Source organism: Triplophysa dalaica, chromosome 10 (assembly GCF_015846415.1).
Source record: "Triplophysa dalaica isolate WHDGS20190420 chromosome 10, ASM1584641v1, whole genome shotgun sequence".
Taxonomy (NCBI): Eukaryota; Metazoa; Chordata; class Actinopteri; order Cypriniformes; family Nemacheilidae; genus Triplophysa; species Triplophysa dalaica.
This window is the reverse complement of record NC_079551.1, coordinates 15,271,286-15,278,834: the sequence shown is the minus strand read 5'-3', so window position 1 is coordinate 15,278,834 and position 7,549 is coordinate 15,271,286.

Sequence of the window (7,549 nt, the reverse complement as noted above, 5' to 3'; positions counted from 1 at the left end):
TCCAGGCGGTGTTGAAGAAATTGAAAGAGGCCCACCTGACAGTTAACATGAAGAAAACACACTTCTTCCGGAGATCTCTGACGTTTCTAGGCCACATAGTGTCTGCAGATGGAATCCAGGCAGATCCTGGGAAAACTAGTGCTGTTCAAGAATTTCCAGTGCCCAAGAATATCAAAGAAGTCCAGAGGTTTCTAAGCATGGCCGGCTGGTATCATCTTTTTGTACCACAGTTTTCTCAGGTGGCGGTACCTTTGAATGCTTTAAAAGGGTTCAAAAAACCTATGGAATGCTCAGTGTCAAGCTGCATTTGATACCCTTAAACAGCTTCTGGTATCTGCACCTGTGCTGGGGCATCCTAATTTGAATTTGCCTTTTGTGGTCTATACCGATGCCAGTGAGGTAGGCTTGGGAGCAGTCCTGGTGCAGCAAACTGGGTTGGGCACAGAGGAAGTCCTTGCCTATTCCAGTCGAACTTTGAATCAAGCAGAAAGAAATTACACCACCACTGAGCAGGAATGTTTGGCAGTGGTATGGGCTCTTGAACGATGGATATATTACCCGGAAGGAAAGTTCTTCACAGTAGTCTCTGACCACTCTTCCTTGACGTGGATCTTCAAAACTCAGAAACCCAACACTAGGTTAATTCGATGGGCACTAAGACTACAGGAATTCCATTTCACAGTGGAGTATCGAAAAGGAAAGTACAATACGGTCCCTGATGCTCTTTCCAGAGCTCCTTTGGACCTCAAAGAACCAGAGGTTCTAACTTGTTCCACGGTTTTTTCACTGAAGTCCAAATCAGAGAACACCAAGCCCCTGACCCTGCCGATTATGGATTATGACGTCTGGAAGGCACAACAAATCGACTCAGACATTCAAAATCTGTATGGACAAATAGTGGAATTGGGAGAAGTCATTGTCGTTTCCACTACAAAATTTACCATACTAGAGGATAAAGTCTATAGAGTTGTGCAGTCCCCACACAAAACTGTGTACCACGTGTATATACCAAAGGCTCTTCGATCTCCGCTACTCCAGTCTCTCCACGAAGACCCTCTTGCTGGTCACCTTGGTCAGTTCAAAACCTGCAAGAGACTTCAAGCTTTGGTGTACTGGCCAAGCTTAAATCAAAATGTGAAGGAGTTTGTGAAGAATTGTCAAATTTGCCAGCTCTATAAGCCCGAATGCCGTAAACCGCCTGGGTTACTGCAGCAAACCATGGTACAGCGGACATGGGAGATGCTTGGAGTAGACTTGATGGGTCCATTTCCCAAGAGTTCCTCAGGGAATGTCTTTTTGCTGGTTTTTGTGGACTACTTTTCTCGATGGGTGGAACTTTTTAGTTTACGTAAAGCCATCGCTGAAATTGTGTCCCAGATTCTTGTCAGAGAAATACTTACCCGTTGGGGTGTTCCAGATTACATCTTGTCTGATCGAGGTCCTCAATTCCTATCTTCGGTATTTCAGGACCTTTGTAGATCATGGAACATAGGACACAAAATGACAACTGCCTACCTCCCGCAACCAAATCGCACTAAAAGAATGAAAGAGTTTAGGTTTGCACTAAATTCGGCTGTCAATGAATCCACTGGAGTAACTCCTGCTGAGTTAAACCTCACTCGTCCACTCAGAGGACCTATGGATGTGTTACTGCAACCACGAGATGTTTGTCCTGAGGATTCATGTTATGACAAAGTGACCGAATTACATCAAATGAAGGAATATGTAGACCAGAGATTACATGCAGCTCGTAAGCGTCAAAAGAATAACTATGACAAGAATCGGAGAGAAGTGGTGTTTGAGGAAAAAAATAGAGTTTGGATGCGTAGTCGCCCTTATTCTAAAGCTGCCAAGTTCTTTGCCGCGAAACTTGCTCCGAAATGGCAAGGACCTTACAGGATAATTCGGAAGTTGGGACCTCTAAACTACAAAATTTTCCTGGAGAATTCCGGCGAAGACTTAAGGGTTGTCCATGTCTCCAAACTTAGACCCTGCTTCCCTTCAGCACGAGAACTTGAGATGCTACAAAAAAATCGATTACAAGAAATCTTTAAAGAGGATAGTGAGGATGAAGAATTTCTGGGATTTACTGAGAAAGAGATTCTAGAACCTCTGATTTAACACCTTTACCCTAAGGGCTGGCTTTCCTTACGGAGAGGGGTATGTGATGATGTCATCATGAAACAAAGATAAACAAGCATTTATTTTATTTTTTTATTCTTCATTATTAGAAACGCATTTCAGACATAGTTATATGTTAAAATATTAATCACTATTCATCCGCAGTGCTATCCAACACCATCTTATGTTTAAATGTATACAGCCTTAGTAAGATTCTTATGTAACGGTTCCTGTTATTTGATTGGTTATGCTAACAATCCAATCCGTATTGATGCCTTTATTAGGAAGTACTTCCGTTGATTAAGATGTATCTCGTGGAGGTTTCTCAATGTTTTACTTTTCTTTACATGCGGAAAAAGCAATATGTCAGTGATTTTAGTGATCTAGAGACTGTTCATTTCCGGGATTATCGAGTACTTATCCTTTCGCACGGAATACCAGACAGATCGTTTTTATACTCCAGACGGAAGTTCGGACGGTATTCGGACGGAAGGAGGTCTGAGAACTAACGCTAATTAATTAACTGCTCACGGAATTGCAGAGTCATGGAATGGGATCTGACTGCATGAAAAGGAGGTTGTGAGTAAATTACAAGGGCTGTGGATACCGTTGCGGATGCGTGATCATATTATGTGACGGTTTTGTTTTGCTGCGATGTTTTTGTGGGAGAGCTTTCTCTTGACGCAAGGAACTGAATGTTTTGGATTACTTTCTACTTAACTACTCTTTTTCCTTGGCGGGATTACCTTGCATCGAACTGAACTTTATTCATTGGCTGGGAACTACTCTTTTTCCCTTTTGGGATTACCCTCCATTGCATTGAACTTCATTCGTTGGCTGGATTTGATTCTCATGAACTGCTTTGTGTTCCCTGGCGGGATTTTCTTGTTAAAAGGGAGAAATTCTAATGATTGATGGTTTCCTTTTTGTTTATGAATTTACTATGTTTCTAATTTTTTGATCTATTGATGATGGTTTCCTTTTTGTTTATGAATTTACTATGTTTCAAATTGTTTAATCTAGTGAAGATTTCTCTAATTTTGTATGAATTTATGTTTATGATTTGTTGATTTATTGATGATTTCTCAGATTTTCTATGCATTTCTTATGTTTGTGATTTGATGATCTTGGATTTTGAATATACATAGTAGTAAAAATGAATAAGTTGATTTATGGAATTTCATCTTTGTGGCTTTATCTCTAGGTGAACGATAGTTTTTTGCACTTTATCTGAATTTGCTAAATCATAACTGAAGGGTCTGTTTTTCGATATCCAGGCCGTTGTAGGTTTCTTGAGGGAGTTTAAAAGTTTGTTTGATGAAATGACAGTTACTCTGTCTGGCACCCCTAAATAAAATAATTTAATCAAGCAAACTGGTAGACACAGGAAGCGTTACAGTTTGCCGTCTAAAACCTGTGTTCTACGTTGTGAAACTAAGTGCGTCTTTTCAAATGACACCAAAGGAGTATAATCCCAGGGTTTAACTGTGCGCACGTCATTTCACCGAAGATTGCTTCATTCATTGAAAGGGTTATCCTTATTTCTGGGGTACTACAGTTTGTTTATCTACAGCTGGTACTGATCCACTCTTGAGAATATTTTTTTGGGCGAAACCCATGCTATACTGATGGGCCACCAGGTCCTGGAGCTTAAACAGTAAGTAGCATATGATTTTTAGGTCCTTCTTTGGTTTATGGAGTGTGCAACAAAAAGTTTATGTACATAGAAGCTGTAAAAACACTATTATGTCATAATATTAGATCATTATTTGACCTTACTTCTTGACTGACTCTCAAATGATTCGTTCCGCGATTCATCAGTCTTATCCGCCTCCTTCTTCCCATTCCTTGAGCTTGTTAGAGCGTTCATCATTTGTCACAAATGGAACGCCTACCATCATTCCTGGATTACGGTTTACAGGTTATATATTTTATACAGTGTATAGATAGAGATGGTGGGGATTTTACTTTACCAGTTTGAGCCTGAGTCTGACGAAGAAACATCTGAAGACGATAGTAGATAATAGATAGACGATAATAGATTGAACACTTAAATTAGCCGAGTTCATAGATAGATAAACGAACTATAAGACCCCAGAAATAACGGTACATGTTAACGTTAGTGTTATATGATTTAGCTAAACACAGACTTTAATAAATAATAAATATAAAACAAACACCCACGAGGGGGTAACAGAACAGAACACGGAGACAGGAACAAGGACTTAACTAGACTAACACTTGACATTTAAACTACAATAAACTGAACTAAACAAGACAGGACTCACCACAGATGAGACAAACAATGAACCAGCACAAGACAAGAGACACAAGGTCAATATAAAGGGAACCAAATCGAGAGGGGACAGGTGCAGGGGATAAACTAATTAACACTAACTAAGAAACAGGAGGGCAGGAACAATGACAAGACCGAAGAGAGAGTATGGCAACCAATAGGTGCCAAAATAGTTTCTCTCCAACATAAAACAAGGGATCCTGTCTGATTCCACCTCAAGACCAAGAAATACCTGACATGGTGAGGCGGAACCATGACACAAAGGTCTCTTTAATGTCCTTTGGTATTCTAACCGTGACTTTAATTGCTCCCTTATCAACACATGTGGATTGTGTGGTTGAAGCATTAAAAACATAGTTTGAACCCTTTTCAATAAATACATTTAATTTAGGAACATCTGTAAAATTCAATATTAGAACTTGTATATTACAGCATATTTCATCACTTAAGTCTTATATAAGTGTGTGCAGTGACCTTTAAGTTGTATATAAAAAACTTAAATATACATATAAGTTATACACCATACAAATAGAATATAAATATAAGTCTACCACAAAAGACGCGAGATAAAAAGCAATTAAATAAGTGATTTGAATTTATTTATTGACCTAACTAAAACAGAAAGATTAGTATGTCACACATCAAAATAAGAATCAAAATATTACTGGTTCAAAAATGACCCGTTTACACGTAAAAAAAAACGTTTGTTTAAACACAAAACACAAACACGGCCAAATATATTGCGTTATGGCGATACAAGCGATCATGTCTTCAAATAACACCCCCAAAAACTTTGTGTAAAGACGATTGAAAACTTTGCGTTAACACAGAACAAAAAGTCACATTTAAAATTGTCACGATGACGCGTCCAATTTACACGTGTTTCCCGCTATAAATATTGGCCCCGTTCGCATTCCATAAAGACGGAGAGGTTCTAGCTGTGGGACACGGCAAAACGCAACCAGTGTTGCCAACTTGGCGACTTTGTCGCTATATTTAGCGACTTTTCAGACCCCTTTAGCGAGAGAGATTGACAGTTTTTATGTACAAACAGTGTTTTCAAGAACTAATCATTTATTGACCTTGTTTGAACATATATGATTACGAAATGAAATGCCATGACTATGGACGTGTAAACAAAAACACAGACGGATTTTAGCTGTTCAACGAAAATAACTAGTGCCGTGTTGTTTTAAGAGGTCGAGTTCACTCACTATTACGTAGTTTTTCTTGTAATTATGAAACTTAATAACCTATTTATTGTTCATTTGTGAATTATTTTAATATAAAACTTTATACGACAGCTCAGAGACTAGAGATATGAAGCAGACCTAAAGCGCTTAGCTTGTCAGACACTACGTGATGACGTCGCTGATATGCAAATTAGCATGTCACGTCATCTGGCGACTTTTGCCACTTTCCATTAAAAAGAGTTGGCAACACTGAACGCAACTGTGAACCAGTCTGGTGTATACAGCCACGGCTCAAGGCTACGTCATTGAATCTCAGAATCTGTCAGACAGCAGAGCACCAGTATTAAGGTCTCTTTTGTGCTTGAATGAATAAAACAACACATGATTATGACAGAAAGCTCATTTGTTTAGCTTTTTCGTAAGCACAGACATCAACGTGTTAAATCAAGTTTTAAATGAATGCTGAGTTGTGAAAAGAGGGGTGGCGTCAGCTGCGTGCTGAGACAGCTCTTAAAGGGGCCGCGTTCTTAAATCTACTGCTGTGACTCCTGTCACTAATGTTAATCAAGAACATAAGAAAGATGAATTCAATATGTTTTGTAGCTTTATTGAGAATTCTTCTGTATTTGATTTGCAATATAGCATTAAAGACTGTAAATTGTTTGAAAACTTCTATTCAATTTCTGTATCTTCCTACATTTTAGAAATGATAGCTCTCAATTATACTTTTGAATGGCTACAAATAAATAAAAAATCAGTTACAGTACTAGTATCAGAATGTTGGCTTTCATTTATAAAATGCTGCTGGTAAAGAAATCTGCCGTTTCTAAATTAATTTGAAGATTAAATGTGAAATTATTAGAATGTAAAAGTATATTAAAAATAATGTTATGTGCGATTAATCAGATAATTTTTTTAATCGATTGACAACACTAATAGTAATTCTATTGAAATAACAATTTGTTGAATTTTATTGTATATTCATTTGATTAAATCAGCCAGACTATTTGTTGAATGGGTTGTGTAACTTTTGTATATAAGTTTAGCCAAGTAACGCTTCTTCTTCTTGTAATCCAAAATAATTCTGGTCAGACATACTTTTAACTTGCTAGCTAATGTCATTTACTTGTTCTTTCTTTCGCTTGTTTTCAGAAATACTGTACGTGTATCTGTGGCAGAAGTTAAGTGATGGTTCTTTATGTTTTTGCTTTGAAACCGTCTATACACACAGCAGCAGAAACTATCTGGTGTAGAGATTCAATGAGGAACAGTATTATTTAAACACTTTTCTTCATCAAATATGTAATCATCATGAGCTTTGATCATAATTATAAGTAATATATTCTCCACAACCCTTTGTAAGGGAAACAAATATTAACACAAATTGGGATGAATTGAATTAATTATGATCAATTATAATTATCTGGATCAAATTCATGATTTGGGGAAATCAATTAACATTACGAGCAGGTAGCAAGAATCTTCATGTTTGGACTTCGGATTATGAGCATGAGCTACAAACAACATCACATGTGAAATGAAAAAGGACTTGATTAGCTAGAGTAGACACATACTAATCTTACATAAACATACATACAGTTAAGCATTGGAAGAAGGTTGAAGTTGAAGCAGAAGTACAGAGCATGGATTTATGGCAGTATATGATATTCAGAAGATCAATAGCCTGAACAAAACATCAGTTTCTTCCTGTAAAGCACCTTTGTAGTTAATTGTCTTGTCTTTCAGATGGTGTTTTGCATGTGAAAGCTGATTGGATGTTCACCAAGAAAACTTTTAAGAGTTTGATAAGTAACAAAACACAACAAACATTAACATTAAGGAAATCACAAATGTAGCTCATAGACACCAAACATGATCTACATATCATCTCGGTTAAATGAGTTTCTACAAATATAATCATTCTAGTAGTTATACAACC